General features: G+C 37.3%; 1 pseudogene across 1 annotated transcript; it reads right to left on the bottom strand.

The window, feature by feature from the left end:
- Positions 1–2,007: 2,007 nt before the first annotated feature.
- LOC145666565 (ubiquitin-like modifier-activating enzyme 1 pseudogene) lies at positions 2,008–18,043 on the bottom strand (annotated as a pseudogene). Its single transcript, XR_014127783.1, has 2 exons — positions 17,950–18,043; positions 2,008–5,516 (listed from the first exon to the last, which is right to left on the bottom strand). The product of XR_014127783.1 is annotated as a ubiquitin-like modifier-activating enzyme 1 pseudogene (transcript).
- Between the last annotated feature and the right edge of the window lie 4,804 nt (positions 18,044–22,847).

Here is a 22,847-nt window from a genome sequence, read left to right as displayed (position 1 = left end):
GTGAGCGCGTGTTGTCATGTAGGATGATGACACAATTCTTCTCCTTATGTAGCCAGTTTCTTTTCAAAATCTCTTTGACTTGGGTCCGGAGGAAGTTGCTGTAGTAGGCCGCATTGATTGTGGCCTCTCGTGCCAGGAAATCAGTGCATATCACCCCGTCTTTGTTCCAGATTACCGTCAGCATTACTTTGCCTGTGGACGCTTGGGTCTTAAAGTTTTCGGCGACGGCGAGTCTGGATGTCTCTACTCCATGCTGAAGCGCTTTTACTCCGGAGTGTAATGATGCACCCAGTTCTCAACGTAGTTGGTTATCTTTGCAAGGAAGGTCACCTTCTCCCTGGAATCACTGTAGATGCTGACACGATATTTTTTCCTAGCTTCTGGTTGAACGTTAGCGCTTTTGGGACCCACCTGGCTGTGATTTTCCGGAAGTGCAGGTGTTAGTGGATGATCGTTTCCATACTTCTGACGCTGATGCTTGTTTCCTTATTTAAATCTCTCACACTGATGCATTGACTACTCAGAATCAGTTGCTCCACCCAACGAATGTTGATTTCGTTGACTACAGTAGCTCGGCGTGGAGTATGGGCCACGTTGGGAACGGAGTATCTTTCTGCTTTGAATTTTGAACACTACTGGTCACTTGTGACTGAGAGAGAGAGAGAGTTTCTTCACCATACGCACTTAATCTTCTGAAGATTTCATTAGGTTTCACACCTTCCTTCAGAGGAACTTGATGATGCAGAGCTGCTCTATTGGAGACGCCAGCTCTACACTGCCAGGCTTGTTGCTATCGTCCATCGCCGCTCTTTAGGACTCTATCTCATACACCCCTGTCGTCGCAGAAAAGTGTCAGGACTACCTTATCACAGGGTGAGACAATAACACCAAACTGTGCACAGTAAAACGTAAAAAAAAAGAAAATTCTGGTTATAAATTGAACGTTCTTCGTATGATTTTCTTCGCGTATTAGAATAAAATGGGTAACAGCAACAACAGGACCCTTAATTTGGTTAGTAGAGATATATTTCAAATTACATTACTTTTTGGGGAGAGAGTGTTAGGCTTGATGTTTCTTCAATTATAGCATAGGCGCAAGTGTTTGTTAATCCGGTGTTAAATTGAGAGCATACTTGAACTACGGTATTTATAAATCTGCATTCATTGGAAATTTGGATTCTTTATAGAATCCTACCTACTAGTTACTGCATAACCTACTGACGCATAAAATTCCAAATTGTACCGGTTTGGGCGGAATTAATCAGGAATTCTACATCATGTCCCGGGGAATTTTGTTTATCGGAACGGTTAAAATCCCAAAATTCAATATTCCGTCTGTTGAATAATGAATATACGTTGTTGGTTACAAAAATAAGAAAATAAAGTACGAGTTTGCTATTATCGCAATTGCATTGTTTATCGACATCACAAATCGGAGGAAAAATACAGATTTTAAAAATTCAGCTGAAGTAACGGCTGATTTTCCAAGCACCAGTGTAATAAGAGAAAGAATTGGTATTCTTGTCTTTTCCATGCACGTTCATGAAATTTCTTTTCTTACTTGCACTGAAAATCCTTCTAAAATTAAGATATTCTAAACCAAATTATTTGGTTTATATTTTAACAGGACCAAAAGTTTCATTTTCTCTATTTCAGTGAGTACGACCCTAAACTTTTTCTTTTGTGGCATATGTCATAACTAAAAGTAATTCTTTATGTTTGTGATTATGGTAATTATCCTTTAGCGAAATTTATTTTTTCGTAAAAGTATGTCTTTTACAATCATGCTGTAAAAATGGAGATCACAGATCTGGAAATTACAAAAATAACAATAGCAAAAATAATTATTACTTACTGACGGGAGGAAACTTACTGACGGGTAGTAACTTTAAAATTGATTGAGGCTTTCAAGTAAATAACATCGACTGTTTCAAACCATCAAAACCATATATTCTCATTTTCCAACGTATAATACTTAGTGTGTATAATCAGAGAAACAAAATATAGTTACAAGACACGAAAACCATTTTATTAACATAATCTCATCACTTAGCTAAAATAATCCTTACTACAATCGTAAGTTTCACAGAGACTTTTCGTTTAGTGCATTTTTACTTGATACATATATACACAATATAATGCGCCACCGATTAATGTATATGTGAAAAAATCAATACATAAAAATATAAATTTAAAAACTACATCCAAAAATACTTTTACAAAAACTTTAATTTTATACAAATATAAAGCATCAAAAATATTTAATATACGTTTTGAACCATTAGCGACGTCTTAATGTAGTTTGTAATATACAGGTGGGACTTCAACTTCTTCTCCACTTATGTCTGAGCAACTAAGATTAAATATAAGCATTTCCACTTCAGCACCCAGGGTCTTCTTTGAAACTGTCTCATACAATTCTTTCATGCTAAGTGGCATACGTGTTTGTAAAGCCTTGGCGTTTGTGATGGGGGAGTACAGCAAACTAGATCCACAACAAACCATAGATATTTCCAAATTATGTACATCTTTAAAATATTTCACAAACTGTGATAGCGTCATTTCAGTGTCTATATCGAATTTATCCCAGAGCGTCCATTCTTTATTGTTATACCTTTTGACAGGGGCTTTCAATGGTTCTGCGAAATCCATGAAGGGAAGAGCAAGATTAACAAATCCGTTCTTGTAAGCAGAGATGTCACTATCGTTAACTAATTTGTATAATTCCAAAGAAGCTAAACCAGCCACGACTGATGTGGTAGTAGCAATAGCTGGTATAATATTTCCTGCTATTAATTTGCTCTGAAATTTGTCTGCTTGAGGTATATTGTAATTTTCTGCTCGTAAATTTGAGGCAGCCACTATAAAATCCATATGCAGATTTTCATCATTATCTTTCTCAAATGATATCGGAGCTATATGAAGGTCTTGTTTAACATCCGGTTTACTAAGTTCGTTAATCAACTGCTCGAATGTATCATCTTCTGGCATGTTTTCGACGATATTCAGTTGAGCTTCTTCATCTGTAACCGGTATACGAACTGACTTTTGAGGGACAAAATCAGGTACTTCAACATTTTGCACCATGGAACGAACACTTTCGCGATCACGTATTTGAGGAATTCCGTATACTTCAGCCTTTAAGTTTGCTGCAGTAAAAATATAGTCAAGGTGCAACGAATTATCTAGCGAAAATTGTAGGGGATGAGGACATTTCTTCGGTCCAGACCAAAATAATTGCCCAGCTGTTGTAGTGAAGTCTTCAGGAAAATTATTAAGGAGTTGTTTAATGTTGTTCGAAAATTGTTCTTCCCAGTGATTTCTAGCCCAAATCACACAATCCATGAAAGTTTTTGGTCGATTACCTTTAATAGTAGATTTTATATTCTCAAGTATTTGTATTGGCTGTGCTCCCTTTATATACTTTATTCTATTCAAAAAGTTTGAATCTTCCAAAAATTGACGTGCGTCTTCCACTGATTTCGAAAATAATCCTTCAAACATATCACGAGCCCATTGCAAAGTATGCTCTATTTTATTTGGGAAATGTTTCAATGTACACATGGGAATAGATTTATCTGGAGGATCATATGAAGAACTATAAGATTCCGTCAAGTATGGTACAACTACTTGTGTATTGCCTTTAGTACCAAGTGTACCCGATTCTAGTAACGGTTTCTGGAATTTCACACACATGGCATCCATATATCTGCGAGCTTCAACGTTATCTAAAGCATTTGCAACTCCGTCCAAAAGCTTGAAAAATGACTCGTTAAAAGTTTTCTCACTGTCTGGTCCAACAGGAATATCAAAAACAGTGATATTTGTATTAGGATTTATTGTCTCCAATATTGCTTTGGCTGCTGTTGCTGACTTTGACTTGTGAATGTCATTTGGCCTGTAAAGGAACTGTCTATTTAGATTGGACTTTTCAATTCTATCCATGTCTGTGATTATTATACATCCATTAGGTGCAGATCCCACTCCCATCATACTAAAGTTTTTCAGTAGTTCGCATCCAATAGCACCTGCTCCTACAATAAAATATTTCAAAGACGCGAGCTTGTTCTGGAAGTCAGTTCCCAATATTGTAATCTGAGATGAGTAACGAACATTCGACTCATTTGGTTGACACTCCTCAATCTTAAGATTTCTGTTCCCTAAGCACTCTATGGCGTCAAAATACAGCCACTGAAAGATTGGGTGAAATTTTCCGGAAATTGACTTCATAACTTCTTGAGCTGCCAAACCTCCAATTACAGCGTCAATAGGGCAAAGGTTACCAGTGCACGTTTTTGCAAACAAGGCAAGTAGATCTTTATCAATAGTTTCAACTTTCTTACAGTTAACTCCATTTATTTTCAAAGCTAAATTAACAAATTCATTTGCATCTTCTTCATTCCATGGTCTCGGTGCCCTTTTCAAAGAACTCTCAAATCTTTCTAACGTATGAAAAGCTAAGTGAAGTTGATCACATCGATCAGATTTACTAGAATCAGTTATAACAAATTTCGGATCCTTCAATGCCTCCTTTAGGGGTAGGAAGTGTATTTTCTTTTGCATTTTAACTTGAGTAACAATTCCTCCACCAGTATATTCTGAACACATACTTGTATCACCTATTCCAAAGGAAGTAGGACTCACCACATGTATTTTCCTTGGATAGGAGTTGTTCAATTCCACCATTCCTTGAATTTCTGAAAATTTAACATAGTCGCCTTCTTCAAGCCCGTGACGAGTCTCTTCCAAACAAGTCACGATGCCATTATGATCATTTGTAATATTTGCAATCATAGCTGTCAACGGATTTTCTCCGTCAGTATCAACAACCGTGAAGTCCTCACCAAAATCACAAAATATTTGGCCAAACACACCTCTTGTATTTGCAATTATTAGGGCAATATTATTAGCATGCGTTGTTTCTGAAACCAGTATTTGTTCCTCAAGTGGATAATTAACAAGTACTACAACGTTAAATTTTTTTACATAATCTTTAGTCAAACGACTGGTGTAAGCTTTTGTATTTACATAACTATTCAAAGCTGCAAAGGAGTTCAAACAAGCTTCTGCCCTGTTTTTCCCGAGATCTTCTTCACTGAGATAAAAATGTGTCGCCAAGTCTGCAACCCGACATGTCATTGTATCGTGTAAAGTTACTGATCTAACTCCACAAAGTATGATATTTTTGGCTATTTCAGCACCAAGCCCCGAAATACCAGATATAAGAACATCTGCCTGTTTCATTAAAAACATAGCGTCATGCCCAAGAACATATAGTTGTCGTGAGTACAGTTGTTCGTCAATCTCCTCAATCGAGTGCATTAACTCATCATTATTAAGTGAAGAATTTGTTTCTTCCTTTTCCTCTTGTCTCCGTCGTTTGGCCGGTGGGCTGTTGTCCCTTGAAGAAGTTTCTTTTCCATCCGACATTGTGATTGGCGTTTATTATTGCATATTGAAGTTCACTGCGAGATGTTATTTATTTACTTTATTTTTGTAATGTCGATCGCACAAAGCTGGAATAATAGATGTCAGGAAAAAAAGATAAGTTTAATATATAGAATTTTAAAATAACAAGTTATTATTTTTATTATCACGATAAAAAACATATAAACATAAAAAGTATCATTTGAAAATTAAGAAACGTCTACGATCCTTCTTAACTACTGTGTGTATATGATACCTGAACCATAAAACCAATCACTAAAGATAATAGTACTATATGTTAGAAATAGTCTAAAATCCTCAAGGCGGACTCAGTAGGGAGTGTTTTGGATACTAAACTCTTTCCAAAGGCTGAGAATATTGTGATAGACAAAAATAATAGAAGTGGAAGTAAGTGAACCAAGAAGAGGAAAAATGACATAAAATAGAATATTACAGTTTCAATAATTGCATATATAAGGTGCACACCAAAAGAAAATGCCTTTTCGTTCTAATTTCCAAGAGCAAGGAAATACAGGGAACTAACCTGTATCTATTTCTCAACAATCTCTCCTACTTTATTATACACAGTTGCCATCACTTCGTACATTTTGTATAGTTTGTGGCATAATCATCTTTGGGGCATGTTTTAGATACTGGAAAATACCACTTCCCAGGGATGATCAACTGGTAAAATGGCATCCACGAAGAGAATCTTTGAGTTTTGGGAATAACTAGAAGTCACTCAGGCTAAATCTGGTGACTAGGGTGGATGTGGCAGTAGCTCAATACCGTACTTAATCAAGTATAAGGTCACACATTACCACGGTCCATGCAGAGGATGAAATTTCCATTTGCAATTTGCGGTAGTTTCTCAGTCAATTTTGCCAAAACTTCTTATACAAAAGTTTACGAAAGTACTCGCTCGTAATTGTATGATCTTTCGGAAAAGGGTGGGACAATATTTGCTGGGAATCCCAGAAGATAGTGCACCTTCTTATTGGGTGGCACCTAACGAAATTTTTGGAGTGGTGGTGAATCTGTGTCCTTCCACTGCATTAATTGTTTTTTTTCTTTTTTTTTTTGTTTCTGGGTTGTATAATGAAATATGTGATTCATCCATTGTCATAACACTTTACAAGAAATTGCGGGTCTAGGTCAAAATTCACACAGTTAAAACTCCCACACTCAAGAAATGACAAAATGCCCACACAATCGGTCATAACTTCCACACAAATGGACAAATCTCATAAATGCACGAACGGTCATAACTCCAACAGCCAAAACCCCCACACTCAAGAAATGTCAAAACGCCCACAGAATGGATCACAACTACCACCACATAAATGGACAAAACACCCACGGTCACAATCCCAAAATAAATGGACAAAACTCCCATACAAACGGACAAAACTCCCACACAAACGGACAAAACTCCCACACACAGAAATTGTCACAGCCGACACACAAATGGACAAAACTCCCACACAATCGGACAAATCTCCCACACTTTGAAATGATCCTGGTTGCACATCTTGTAAGTTTCACACGCTAAAAATAATAAAAAGAAGTACAAGTTTGTTTTGATCGTTCGTGCATTTGGGAGATTTGTCCATTTGTGTGGGAATTATTACCGATTATGTGGTTGTTTTGTCATTTCTTGAGTGTGGGAGTTTTTGCTGTGGGTGTTTTGTTTATTGGTTGTGACAATTTATGCGTGTGGGAGTTGTGTCCATTTGTGTGACAGATTTGTCCATTTATGTGGGGATTGTGACCGTTGCTATGTGTGTGAGTTTTGTCAATTTGTGTGGGAGTTATGACTGTTGGGGGTTATGACCGCTTACCTGTGTGGGAGTTTTGCCTGTGGGAGTTATGACCGTTCGTGCATTTGGGAGATTTGTTCATTTGTGTGGGAGTTATGACCGATTGTGTGGGCGTTTTGACATTTTCTGAGTGTGGGAGTTTTAGCTGTGGGAGTTATGACTGTTCGTGGATTTGGGAGATTTGTCCATTTGTGTGGGAGTTATAATCGTTTGTGTGGGCGTTTTGACATTTTCTGAGTGTGGGAGTTTTAGCCCGTTCCCGAAATTGCGTCTCTTTCTTTTGAAGCGTGTCAAATTTACATTTGATCGAATTACTGCCTCTTTTTGATCTTCATTAAGCATTCGTGGAGCCCAGCGAGAAGAAACTTTCCTCAGGCCAAGTTTGTTCGTAATTCTTCATTCTACTGTTCCCTTTGCTAACCCCAGTGTATCATAAATCTCTTGCATAGTGATACGCCTATCGTTCATGATGAAATTTTTAACGGGCAATTTTAGCATTAGTTGATGTTGTTTTTGAACATCTAGAGCTCGGCTCATCTTTCACACTCCTTCGCCCTGCTTTGTACTCACCCATCCATTTCCAAATAGTGTTTTCTGCAAGAGTACTATCATTACACACACACATATTCCCATTGGCGACGAATATCAGCTGCATAACGTCCAGCTTCCAGGAATTTCATAATTATCAATTGCTCTTCAACCGAAGATTCTAATGTCCTCGGGCAGTATTAGAAATGCGTCTTACTCGTTCAGGCATTGTAACTCAACTGCTGCCACCTAGCAAACAAAACCTGCACTGCTTAGCGACGAAGAATAGAGGTCTCCGAAGCCGCAATTGCTTTCTGATATGACAAAAAATGAGGACTTTAGAACAAAACGGCACGTACTTTTGGCATGAAACTCATAAGTGAACAATTGTATAACATTATATCATTATCACTTATTTTATTAAAATGTTGAGTGAAAGGTATAATAGTAGGAAATCTAAGCCACAATGTTAATGTTATCGATGTTATAATGTTATAGGACCAACAAGTTTTTGATGAAAAGAGAGAATTGTTTTAGATTAATCTTGATATAGTGAGTAAAGGAAGCAAAAGCAGGACATGCATGATTTTTATTCATGTGAGGGATGAAGGGGGTAAACACCCCTCTAAAATGGAAACAAAGGACAATATCATTCCTTTTAGCAAGGTCATAGCTAGCAACGCACAATGCGAATTTGCTTCAAACTGCTGCAGTAAATAAAGGAATCAAAAGCAGAACATACGAATTTATATATAAGGGCCAAACTTCAAGGGATGATAGAGAATGACAAAAGAAGTGATTTAAGACAAGAAGTTGTTATCCAAAAATGTGTCAGTTCTGAACTATAGCCCACCGAATATGTACCAAAATAGAACAGAAATGAATAGAACTAGAGAACGAATTGTCGTAGAAAGGTCAGATCAGAAGAAATAGTGTATTATTGGACCTGGAGATTCGATTCATGTACAAATCTATGAGGAGCAGTGGCGGCGCAAGACGGGGCTCATATGACAGCACTTGTTGGGATAGGAAACATTGGATAAAACGCACCGGGATGATGGAAAAGGAAACAGGAAACAATTCGAGAGACGGATCCCTAATTCGGAAATGCAGCAATCCCGAGCTATAGCCCGCCGAAACTGCGATTGATTAATACAAACGAACGAGAACGAAAGAACGAATTATCGGAGAAAGGTCTGGTCAAAGGAAATAGTGCATTATTGGACCTAGAGGTTCTATTCATGTACAAATCGGAGGAACAGTGGCGACGCAAGAGGAGAATCACAGAAATGTACTGTATTACTATTGGAGCGTTGGAAAAAGGGCTATGGAGAATTGACAGTGATTCAAGAGGACATAACAAATCGTGAGGAGATTTGCCGGCGTCACGAAAGCTGTATAAATTGTGGCAAAATGTGGGACCTCAAAGCCCGGATACCACCGAAAGTTGAGTGCGATCCTAGGAAGCAGGATCCTTGGAGCAAGAAATATGTACGTAATAAACGACAACAGTGACTTATGAGGCCGACTGCAACAATCGTACAACTCGTGTATGGTAATGGAGAACGACACATACTAAGACTAGACAAGACAGAAAATTATACTGGTAAAAAGACAAATGTACTTACACTCACAGCAGGTGCTCAAAACGGCGTCCCCTGGTTTCGATGCAGACAAGGCATCGCCCTAATAAGTTTTGTCTCATCTTCTCGAAGATGCCTGGTTTCGTGCTAATGATATCACAGGCAGTGAGGATTTGTGCAAGAAGGGTTTCTTCGTTCTGTACAGGTGTATCGTAGTTGAGAGATTTTATATAATCCCAGAAGAAATCACTTGGGTTGAGATAAGGGGATCGTGCCCTCCCCTTCCGATCCCATATGCGGGAAGGAATAGTCAATGGACTGGGGAGCAGCTACTCCAAAGTGTGTTGGAGCCCCTTCATGCTGAACAAATATATGTTGACGAACATCAAGAGATACATCTAATAATTTAGGGAGTGTTTCTTGCACGATCAATGCGTATAATGGTGCAGTTAAGCGAGTTGGTAAGAGGTATGGTCCTATAAGCTTGTTACCGACGATGCCTGCTCAGATATTTACCCCAAATCTCTGTTGATGTCCACGCACAATGATACCATGGGGATTTTCGTCGGCCCACACATGACTTTTCCGGCCATTGAACACAACCTCTCTCGTAAAATAGGCTTCGTCTGTGAATAGTATCGCGGCATGAAACTACAGATCGTGCAAACAGCGCTGCACTAGCCATTCACTAAACACCACACAAGGTGCGAAGTCTGTAGGATGCAGGTCTTGAACGTTAGGGATGTAGTTGTTGTTCACGGAGTACTCTCTAAACGGTACTGATTAACTCCCACTTCATGTGCTAATGCTCTAGTGCTTGTCGAAGGCTGTTTTGTCACACGATCAAGAACCTCTTCTTCAAGATCTGGAGTTCTGGTCGTTCGTCTGCTTCCGCGGTCGTAACGTAATGGGCGTGTCATGTTTCTGAAGTAGCCTCGGAAACATGGAGTACTTTGGATGTCGTCTGTCTGGATATCTGTAGTGATATAACCTTGTAGCTGCATGACAGTTTCTATTAGCTAGCCCATAAAAAATCTCCATATCTTCAACTTCTTCAAACGTGAACTCCATTCGCTCCTGCACTAATCCCGCTACCGACCAAGAGCACAGACAACGCACAGGTACAGAAACTAAGAGACTACCCACGGAATAGAAGCACGCCTTCTTCAGTTTACTGAACGAAACACTCGCCTGCCAAATGATGACCTAAATGACCTCCGAGTATTGTAATACAGCGGGCGTACCGCTACAGAGACTCTTTTGTTTCCTCTGTTGGTGTGCAGCAAACAACTTACTGTACGTAAGGTATGATATTCAAGGAAGGATAGGTGTCGAATGATGCTTTTAACAAAGCAAAACGTGTTTTGTTGTGAATTACTAAATAGGGCTTTCAAGAAAAGATTTATATTTTCTATGCAAGGTTTAGTGTGGGCCATTGTACTTGCCACAACGTCACGAAATTAGAATAAAACGCAACTTGAGTCTATTGAAAGTCAGGTCTGATGATATTTACAATAATTCGTGGAATACGGAACTATGAAAAACCCGGAGACACCAGTGCAACAATGTCATCGAACACGAAGATTTACATGATTTTGGGATCGACTCCAGGACTGCTGGATTCAGATCTGAGTGCTTTACGACGCAACCATGATGCATCAAGGATGATATTAAAAGATAATGTTTGCATATCAACAATGTTCGAGCTGTGGGGTATAGGAACTCTCTTGTGGCTAGTAGTAACCAAGTCTAGTATATGATGATGCTGATAACTCACCTCCATTTATACTATCGGTAGCTAGTGCGATCTACTTCGATGCTGGTACAACCATGTATTTTCCAAATAAATACCACTGTGTACATCCTTTATTTATGTTGTTCGCTCCCGATATTTCAAACGGTTCTACTATGACAATTGCAACTCAGATTACACGTCGGATATTTGCCTCCGGTACGAAAAGTATGTCCATTTCCTGTGAACATACCCTTACGTCGCCACTGTTCCTCGTCGATTTGTACATGAATCGAATCTCCAGGTCAAATAATGCACTATTTCCTTTTTCCCGACCTTTCTCCGACAATTCATTCTCTCGTTCTCGCTCGTTTGTAGGATTAGTCAATCGCAGTTTCGGGGGGCTATATCTCAGGATTGCTGCATTTCCGAAATAGGGATCCGTCTCTCGAATTACTTTCCGTGTCCTTTTCTATCCTCCCAGTTAGTTTTACCCAATGTTTCCAATCCCAACCAGTGCTGTGATATGAGCCCCCCTCCTCTTGCGCCGGCAATGTTCCTTATTGGTTTGTACATGAATCATATCTCCAGCTCAAATAATGCACTATTTCCTTTGACCCGACCTTTCTCCGACAATTCGTTCTCTAGTTTTGTTCATTTTATCCTATCTTGGTACATTTTCGACGGGTTACATTACAGATTCATTTTTTGGATAACAACTTCTTATCTTAAATCACTACTTTTCAGGGGTGTAGCCAGCAAGTTTGTTTAGGGGGGCCCGTCGTTTTTGAGGGGCGGCCAGCTACAATGTACAAAGCCAAAAAAAATGTGTTGCTGCTAGTGTTTTTGAGGCCTGAAAGAAAGGAAAATTTTGGTTTTCTTCTGGAAGATAAAAAACACTATTTTAGCTTATTATTATTATTATTATTATTATTATTATTATTATTATTATTATTATTATTATTATTATTATTATTATCCATAAATTATATTCAAGATAGTTTTTATTATGCTTAATCAAGAACTACTGCCCGGGACCAAACGCTATACTTTTGTGCATAACTATAAAGGTAACCAAGAAAGTTCTATCCCTTTTCGTGGAGGTCTGTGTTCAATTGGACCTCACACTGTGAGTTGAATGCAAGTGGAGATATGGCGAACCTCAGTTGTTGGTGTGGGTATATCCAACATACTAACTGGTTGTGGCAATTCAGACACACCGTGAACTTGCGTAAAGACAGAGGGAACGTGTTACATCCACAGAGCGTCATAGGAGCATGTATGCTGAACGTGTTCAAATGGAGGTCAAACGCCGCTATAGCAGGACAGAAGATATGCCAGGCCTTTGGTGAGGGTGTCGTGACGACGCGGACATTGCAGCGATGGTTTAACAAGTTTAAGAACGATGACGAAACACCCGAAAACACCACGTGCAAGAAGACCAACACATGTACAAAGAGGAACTGGGACTACAATTCAATATGTGATGAAACCATTCGGCAGCACATCCATCAACTTCTGAAGCACTACAAATTGGGTCGATGGGTCTCTCATATTTTCCCTCCGGGCCAGAAGGCAACGCGGCAGTCACCTGTGTTTATTTACTATTTCGGAGCCATTTCTGGACAGGGCGTTGACATGTGATAAAAAAATGTGTCCTATACGAAGCTCCACAGCACCGTCATCATTGGTTAGCATCCCATGAACCGATTTCAAAACAGCAGAAACCAGCACTGTACCAGAAGAAGGTCCTTCTGTGAGTTTGGTGCATCGTGCATCGGGAACTGCTACCAGCTGGTCAGAGTATTAATGCAACTGTGTACTGTCAGCAGTTGAGCTGTGCTCAACAAAAATTCAAAACTCTGGAGCCATCACTTCTGAATTGCAAATGGGTCCTCATTTACGGGACAACGCTAAGTCCCACGTGGCTAGGATGACTCAGGACACCATTTTACGCCTTGGATGGGAAACAATATTGCAACCCTATATTCCCCGGGTATTGCAACGTCCGATTATCACCTGTTCCATTCTTTGGACAATCACCTTAGAGGACGCCAGTTCAAATCCCTAGTAAAGGTCCAAAATGCACCTGATACTTTTTTCGTTTCACGGCCCACCAAGTTCTACCGCGATGGATTTCATGGCCTTCCAGAACGTTTTCAGAAGGTCGTCGATGCTGACGATGGGACTATTTTTGATTTTCCAGGTTAGGTGACATATCGATGTTCGAAGGTCGTGGGTGAAAAAGCAACCAAACTTTTCTTGGTTATATTTAAATTTAAGACCTTGTATACAGAACCTATCTACACAAGATTGATTTTCTTTGAAATTTCACTTAATTTCTTTATGGTTTCCTGACAAAAATATTTATTTATTATTCGTGACTAAAAAAACATAATTATTTTATTACACTGAGTAGAAATAAAAGAGAGCGAATGAAATCAAAATTGAATAAAAACATTGTTTCTCACCAAATTTTCCATCCTCTATGTCTTTTAAAACACTTGTTAAAGCATATAAAAATATACTGTACTTACAAATCAGTTTAGTACCTTTGTTTTATGGCTGTATTTGTAGTACATTGTTAAAACCTTTGTCTTCAAACTGTCAAATATAAATCGCAGTAAATTGTGTAATCTGCTGTCACAAAAAAAGTATCCTATTTTTCGATGGGTATAAGGAAGAGATACTATACTATTTTTCGATCGGTATGGAAAAACAATATTTCTCCATACTATTTTACCATAAATTATTAATTGTCAATAAACTTTGTTACTTTTAAATGAATGAAGCGAGATAATTTTACTATGATGTCTTAAAAGCTTGTCATTTGGGGGGCAGGAAACCATTTGGAGGGGCCTGGCCCCGATGTGCCCCCCCTTGGCTACACCCCTGCTACTTTTGTCATTCTCCATCATCCCTTAAAGTTTGACCCATCATTAAAAGTACACCCTGTATATATCGGCAAACGTGGGGGATGAAGGTGGTAAACACCCCCTAAAGTGAGAACATAGGGCAATATGATATATTTTAAGAAGGCCATAACTAGCACCGTACAATGCGGATTTTCAAACTCCTACAGTGAATAAAGAAATTAAAAGTCGGACATACGTGTTTTTTTTTACATACGTCAGTATATGTCTTCCGTGTATGTTGGCATTACTACCCTACAGGGACTTAAATATCCTACTGATATTTGTATGTTGTAAAATTTCACCGTTTTTTGTTTATTAGTTTAAAAGTTATAAGAAAGCATCAAGATAAATGGTCATTCATATATATATATATATATATATATAGTCGAGGATCCAAGGAGGACTATAGGGGCTATAACCCCTCCTTGACGCTCAGGTAGGCTATACACTGGATAAAATTGGCTTCAACCCTACTTTCTTTACACTGGTTAAACGGCAAACTATGGTTTAACCTCTCCCTTCATCATATCCTGGATCCGCATACGTTTGTATATCAATTTAAATATTAATCAACATCATATACCAATTAAGAAATAAAATTCTTCATGAAGGATGATTCACGACGAAGTGGAAATATTTGGATGTTGGTAGGATGGGAATCAATTTATTCTAAGTGTTCATTTAATAACAAATTTCCAGTACATTTCAAGAACAAAACACATAATAGACTATGACGTCATTTCTTAATACTTTAACCCCCTTCTGCTCAAAAACACAAAACGCGCTTTGTTGTGTGTTATTGTATACTAAAGGATTAACTATTCCCAAAATTTCAGATTTTTTTTTATCCAGGCCCATTGGAGATATTGGACAGTGAAACATGTTAAATTGGCACAATTCCTCAAATTTACGATTTTTTAAGGCGTTTGGAAGCAGCTAGAGGTCTGTAAATTTTTGTGTATTAACTTAAAGCCCCAGACTACATGCACATACAAATTCAGACTTTTACGTCAGTTGTTTCCTCTTCCCAAACACGTTTCTAATGTCCAAAAATGTTGCTACTATAGGCCCTGATTTCAACCCCTTCAAGTGGTTCTAGGAAAATAAGTTGAGATATCAAAGTTTTAGCTCTGCACGAGTTGGAGTTGTCCAGCAATTTTCAATTTGGTAGGACAAATACATGCTGAGATATTCAAAACAACGTAAACGCCTAAAATCGAAGAGGCGCAAAATGGCTGCAGACGTTTTGCCACCATGGGATGTTGTAAAAAATAATTAATTGTGGTTTTGAAGTACCCTGATGTAGGATAAACATTCATGAAAACATTAGATTCTTTGAAAAGGTGGAGCGGCAATTTTTCTTTTTTCTCGGTCACTTTGCATGGATGATTCTATCGGATGATTTAACAACCCATGGGTGATTCTAAACAATAAAAATCCCATGAACATAGGTACGATTCACAATGGTTTGCGATCCATAAGTTGTTAAACATTTTGGACACCTTCGTACAGAAAAGTATTTTTGTTTTTTACTCAGCATGTAATTGGCGTTCTGAGAAATGCTATAGCGCACCGGAAAGGCAAGGGGACATGATAGGGAAATGGATTTCCCTAATCACATGATAGGGAAATTGAAATGGAAATTTCCAAAATTCTCTATAACATTTTTCCCTTTTTCGAATAATTTATGGGAAATGAATTGCGACACTGTCGCCTAGACAAGCAAAAAAAAAAAAAAAAAAAAGATGGGTTCTACGTTGTACGATTACGCGCACACTGATGACAGACCAATTGAACAGTTGTCGTTGTTAGGAGTCGCGGTGATAGATGTGGCGCGTGATGTCCCTCATTTGATTCCGTAAAGTAGGCTCTGTGGTGAACAAAGATCGTGTGCGTGTGATTTCTTAGGATTCTCCTGTTTCCTCCCACTTTCATAATTCCACCATTACCATCCATCAGATCATCATTGTCTACCTTAGCATCAGTGCATAATCGTGGGACGCCAAAATAAAAAGAATACCGTCATTACCTCATACATTGACATCCGTGGTCGCCCTAAACAATGTTTTTCGGCAACGTAGCTGGTGACTTTTCCTAATATGAACCGATATATCGTATTCTTCCTGCTGTATAAAGAAATAAATTTGGATTCAAAATTGTAGACTTTCAAGATGGTGAGACACTCAGTAATGTGACCAAAAAGTTTGCCTCTACCCACTATGACCATTTCAGTGTTCCACCCACTAGTTGATATATGCGTGTATCATCTACTTAAATAATCCGTTCCAGACTTTTGGACCACTCTGTATTTATGTTGTCTATTCGTGAATTTCAATAACTATGTTTTATTTATATCTGGCTCAGTACTGGCGTAAGTGAATGGTGACTTACATTTGTTTATTTTGTAGTGTTTAAGATTTTGTAAAGATCTGTTGAATTATTTTGTATGCATAAAAATGAAAAAAGAATTGAATTGGTGGTATCATATTGTAGTTGGATACACTGAGTGTGAAAAAGTCCAATAAGTCAGTTGGAGAGGTACGATCCTAGTGTTGAGACGTCCGTGCGACATTGTAACAATTGTAATAGCTAACGCCAAAATATACTTATTCAGTATATTAATGAGCATTATTTTAACATACAAACGTATTTATCCGTCCATGCGAGCTTTTATTATAATGTGCTGTCGAAAGAGATTTATATAAAAGAAGTTTAGTGGAGTCAGGTTACAGAGGACATTATTCTTTCGATAAAGAAGAAAAAGGAACATTGCAATTTCATACTTACATGAAAAATGTTTCAGGAACGATGTCTCGAAACTTAAATTGAATTATTTGTACTTTTGAATTTTTATACCTTCTAATTGCATGTTATGAAGGTGTTATAACTCGAAATTGTATAGTAATAATTACAAAATAAAATCTACTCTTAAATGTCTACTTACTGGTTTATTTATGAATATTAAGTATTAGAATATTTTAACTTTTATTTTCTCCATTTCTTGTTTAAATATGACGCTGAAAACATTATTAATGATATTACATAACGTGATAAGAATTGCTCGCGTATGTGAGGGTCATAGCATTACATAAAATGTTGCACTTGAATCTTTCTGTATCATTGCTCTGTAATTTCTTTCATTTCAATGAACTTCTTGAGTTTATTCATTGATTTAAATATTGTTAAAGTACTGTTCTTTAAGCGTTCAAGACACTTAATTCTGTGTTAAAGAGTAAACCACGATGTACAAACCCAAAATATAAGAAATTTAATAGATCTAGAGTGCATTAGGACATTATTTAGAGCAAGAATAGGGAAACAAAAATCAAAAAGTAGGAGTCATATTCTTAATCTGCAAGCATTCATGTTCTTCTTATTTTTCGTAGTTATATTCGTATTCTACGTAATCATATTCTTCCATACCAACGAACATCTCAGAAAAACATACAAAAGTGTATTACTGGAATCATTATATTGTTTTATGGGGTCAAGTTCCGATAAGCCCTACGATGCCAAATCTATATATTAAGTAAGTGAACAGAACAAAACTTAACCTAACATAATCTAATCTGACCTAAATTAACCTTACCCAGCCTAAACTACTCTAATCTAACCTATCCGTAAGTCATTATTGTCATGTTGAAAAGCTTGAGGTGATTAACGGAGTTCTATGAACCTATATTACTCATAAATTTTATTCTGACATTCCATACTAGTATATTGTGCATTGTGTTCGGTGCAAGTTTTATCTGTAGTTAAGGCTATTTATGAACCAATAAAAAACGAAACGATATCTAAGTTTTTTAATACTAATAGCATATACTATTGTAAAACAATATTTCACGGAAAGTATAATAAATAACCACGTTTTATACAATATGAGACATATCTAAAACTTATATTAATTAGATGTTCAAAATTAAATTAAATTAAATTCTGCTTACCTTAAGTAGATGTTCAAACGTCGCTTTTTATATTTGTTTGAATTGTAGGGCTTCAGTGTTGCAGTGTCCTTCAAGCATTTCTCATACATTAAACTTACTGTCGATTTTAGTGTTTCAGAGATATTCCAAATGAAGTTTTAACGAATCTCTGAATAACTAATGAACTTGATTTACCTACTCTTTAATTATTATTTCTGAGAATGGATAAAACCCCTTATTAGCTTTTTTTTTTTAAAAGAAATTATAAATAAAATAAAAATATTGTTTCCTTTTTCAAAAACTCAATATGTCATTTACATAAGAATATTGTTCCAAAATACGGTGCAGATGTAAAATTAGTGTACTATCCTGGGCAAAGCTAACCATTGTTTTTGTATATATCTATGAATTACTGAGTAGATTAATCTGCATAAGATTCGGACATCAAGTATTTGTTCGTCTCATCTTCGAAAGGCAGCAAAGTTTGGTAGCATTTGAAATGTTCTTGACATTTATTTACGATCGAATTGTCGAAATTTAAGTTATTTTAAAGGCGTGACAAGTTTTACAGAACTATACATTCTAAGAAATAGAAATGAAATTAAATAAAATTGAATCTTTCAGTTTAACGTCCCACGTTATGGCCTTTAGGCTAAGAGAGATAATGATTAAAGCAATTGAATGATATTGGAAGTTGGAAGAGTTGGTGGAATGTGTGGAATTAAATGAGATGACCACGAGAAAACTCATGGACATCCGACACGGTGATGTCCACCACAAACTTACTTGGCCGGGGATCGAACATAGGATCACACGCTAAGTGCTCAATCACTGAGCTACTGTGACCCCTTCTGAGGAATTAATGGGTTTGTAAAGCAGGGGTGACTATCCCTCTTAAAGAAATGCCCTCATACAAAATGATACGATGAAATCCTGAAGAACTGAGGGTAACTTGGAAAAGAATTGTGAGAAGATTTAATGCATATATGCATAATATTTGAGAGATAGAGCATATGAACCGAAGCGAACTGTTATGCTTCTTTACCAGAAGCATCGATGCAAGGGACACTATTTTAAACATCTGCTGTGAATGTAAGTACATATGTTAACATTTACCTCTTGTCTACTTAGATCGTAAATCTACTCTACAGCACAAGATATCTCATAAGCAGCACTGAACCGACACCAAATTAAATGAGATTTTGTCATTTTGTGAAGGTCGTATGAACAGGTGCTATGTTCTGTGTTAAAAAGTCTGTTTTATGATACACCTACCACATTCTTATCACCAGAATATCTGTTTTTCGCAGCAATATTAATTTATGTTATGATAAAAATACTATTTTATGGAATCTAAAAATGCTTATCTGGGTATCTTGGATTTTGAAAATATTTCCTGAAAGAGTTGAAAAAAGTAGAGGATGAAACATTGAACAGATATTGATAATATATGAAATTAAAATAATATACGTATTAATTGCTGGTTAATTTATCATTTCACAGTTCATTTACTCTATCGAAACCATACACTTCCTTTACTTACTATACTTGGTCTTCAACAAGTCAAGGAGAACTATTCGGCACTGGAATGATTCCCCCGTGTTCAAAGTGTCGCCAACTATCACCTGTTCGCCGTCGCCTTTTGGCAGATAGCCGCCGAAGTGAAGGAAAAATGACTGCAGCATCGGTGTCGGTCCGCTTTCGGTTCCATACAGAAAGTCATCGAAGCGGAAGTGAAGTGGCTACCGTCGTTGTATCGTTAGATGGCAGTTGTGGCTTTTCCGTCAGGCGATATTATAGAGATTTTTTGATAAATGACCGCTGAATGATAGTGAGAATTCGGTAACGTTCACTGAGAACTGTTCTGCCACCTGTTGATCTCATCTGTTTTTCTATGTGCTAGGATATAAGAACAACAAGTGGCAGCACTGCTAGTCATATAACTGTTGTCAGGCGGTTCATAGGCTTACAGAACTATTTTCGTGGCCGATACGTTTCGTTATTCGTTACTTGGCAAAATGTCAAACATACTGAGTAAAATTTTGATCGTTTCAAACAATAAAATCCAATTAAAAATTCGCACTGGCAATTACGATTCACATCTGATATGCTCGGAAGGTTATGTCTTTGGTGTTAAATTAACATACAAATACGCTAAAGCGGTAGTTATTTTGTGTTTTAACCGTACGTTGTATAGACCTTACAGGGTATAAATACAAATGCAATATGTTGTTGGCAAAATTGAGCGTAGAGGGTTAAGGCGACAGAGAAGAGCCCATGTGGGGGTTTTATGGTGGTACTTATGCTTTCCAGCTGGTACTAGCGGTTCAGACGAGAAGAAACGGCGGCTGCTGCCTTATTACCGCCACGGCAGTAAAATTGGAGCATTTGTGTAATATCGTACCGGTACCGCCGCGTTAAGCCGCCATCGACTCGCTAAATTTTCGACATCAGGCCGCCGCGGTTCGCGGCCAAACCGACTACGTCTTGCACATGGAGACCTTTAGTGAATATTTGAAGAAGTTGTAGTTCGATTACTTCTGTCTAGTAGAGTCTACAGCAAAAGTGTCTCCTTCCTGGCTGCCATACCTCCATAAAATCGATTCCAATACTCTTCTTAGTATCAGAAAAGCTTGGACAGATGCAATGCAACTTACACGTAACATTTCAGCCAGGAGACGAAAGTTGGTAACCCTGTGGAGCACTGTGCAGTTAATAGATGGGAAATGTCTCCAACTTAAGATTAATCTCTATTGTTTGGAACGTGTTGTCCAATGAGAGCCACATGTCAATGGCATTATAATTCGTTGTTCGTATAATGCATTATTTCACTGCATAATGCATGTGAGAAGAAAGAAAAACACTGAGTTAGAAAATGGTTGAAATTATCCGAGAATATTAAATCTGCAGCAACTGAAGGAAATAAGTTTGTAAATATTTGTCTCCATTCATGGACCTACTCCAATTTCCCGTCTATCTCGTCATTCGAACATCTATCTCTTACCTTCTCTACAGGAAAAATCTTGTATATCACACTGAGAGTGGATTCAAAATGAAATTGAAGCATGTTAGAAATTCCGAACTTGTGGAGTTTGAGCCAGTCAGCCGAGGTAGCAATCCAATTCAGTAACTGCTAAACTACGCCGATCATTTACTAGATGTTACAGAAAACTATTAGCTAGTTTAAAACTTCGCATGTACGACTAGTTCAAACACAAAGGCTTATATGAAGAGACCATCATTAGTGGAGTTACTCATCATTTTCTTCTTGAACTCAGAAACAAGATAAATAGAGATCCAATGAGGGAAAAATCTTGAAACAACCCCAAGTTGAGGTTAAGGTTTCAGTGTTGGTCCAGCAGCCTTGGAAGAAGAAAGGATGGCAGACATTCTTTTGCAATTTCTTAAATTCTATCTAAAAGTGCAGGAATTTTAGTTTGGTTTCGAGAAATTTTAAAGTAAAATATACTTTGTAAAGTAAAATTATTAACGATCATTCCGATCCCCAATATTTCACAATTTCAAACTGTTTTACATTACAGTAGTAATTGTGACGTAAAATAAAATGCGGCTTCTGTGAAAACTACGCGTATACGTTGAAGGACAAAAAACTTTCAAGTATTCGCCGCAAACCCAGTACGTCTAACTGTAAGCAAAACCTGGTGCGAAGCTGGAACACAATTTGCACTAAACTGAAAACAATGGCGGAATCACAAAGGGTCACGAGGTAACACGCTTCTAGTAAAGAAAAATATAACTCTTTTTGTTATATTTTTCTGCAATATGGAAAGGTTTAAATATATGTTTTAGTATATAGAAACATTTTAAATAAATTAATGTTCTTATTTAATATAGAAAGTAATGAAAATATTATTGAAACTACATATCTGCATATTTGTCCTTTATCATCATCTTGTGATTTATAAGCTGTAAAATAAGCTCGTACTACTTTACTAGTAAGTTACAGCAAGAAGTTACATTAATGAGAAAAATGAAAATCATTTTGCAATGGTGAATTATGAAATCGGGTAAAAATTTCCAGTAAATAGCAACTAGATGTAATTGCCTACATGTCGTCGAAAGTGCAGTGAATACTACATGCTTGTCAATTCAAGGGAAGTGTTGGATACAGAAGATAGCGCGAAGGCACGGGCCCTCTTAATGCAAAATGTAACTCGGTTGTGTTATTTCAATTACACAAGCCGCCAAAGTACTATTCCTGTTAATATACTAGACGAACAATCTGGTCTCAGTTTATTGATACTATAATACTACCTATGTCCCAACATGCTACATCGGGTTTCGTGCGACATACATTCTATGCCTCATCTGACTCTTCCACACCCCTGGACAAGAATGAACAAAACAGATTATAGGAATTATTTTAAGACTTTTTTGTGGTAATGTGGCCTTCATCACAACACCAAAGTGAATGAATACATAATTTCCCAAAATTGTTGCACACAGCTATATAGTTTTATTTTAAAAAAATAAAACTATTCTATCAGACCTTGTTTCCATTTTGTACTAATACACGATAACACACTGGACAAGGCTATGTGATGATATGTGAGAAAACACTATCGCGTAACAGTTTCAACACAATAACTGTGTCTTCATCAGACTTCCACTCCTTCTGGCTGCTTGGGAGTTGGTCATCACTTATATGCTCTCCGGAGATCAATTTTTAATTAGGTTCCGCCCCTTCATTAAAAAGTGACATTTGTATGGCTTTCACTTTCACTTTTAGCTGCATACGTGTCCAATTAAAAGTTTACTTTTTTTGCTGGATACATTCTGTCCTCTATTTATAATTATTTTCCTTATTATTTTTTCTCTTTCTTTCTTCTTCCTTTTCATTTCTTCTTCTTTAAGCAGAATCTTCTTCCACTCTTTATTTATCGAGAATCCTGCATTCC

This window comes from Thermobia domestica, chromosome 12 (genome assembly GCF_964235325.1).
Source record: "Thermobia domestica chromosome 12, izTheDome1.hap1.1, whole genome shotgun sequence".
Taxonomy (NCBI): domain Eukaryota; kingdom Metazoa; phylum Arthropoda; class Insecta; order Zygentoma; family Lepismatidae; genus Thermobia; species Thermobia domestica.
This window is presented reverse-complemented; position numbering and strand designations above follow the sequence as displayed.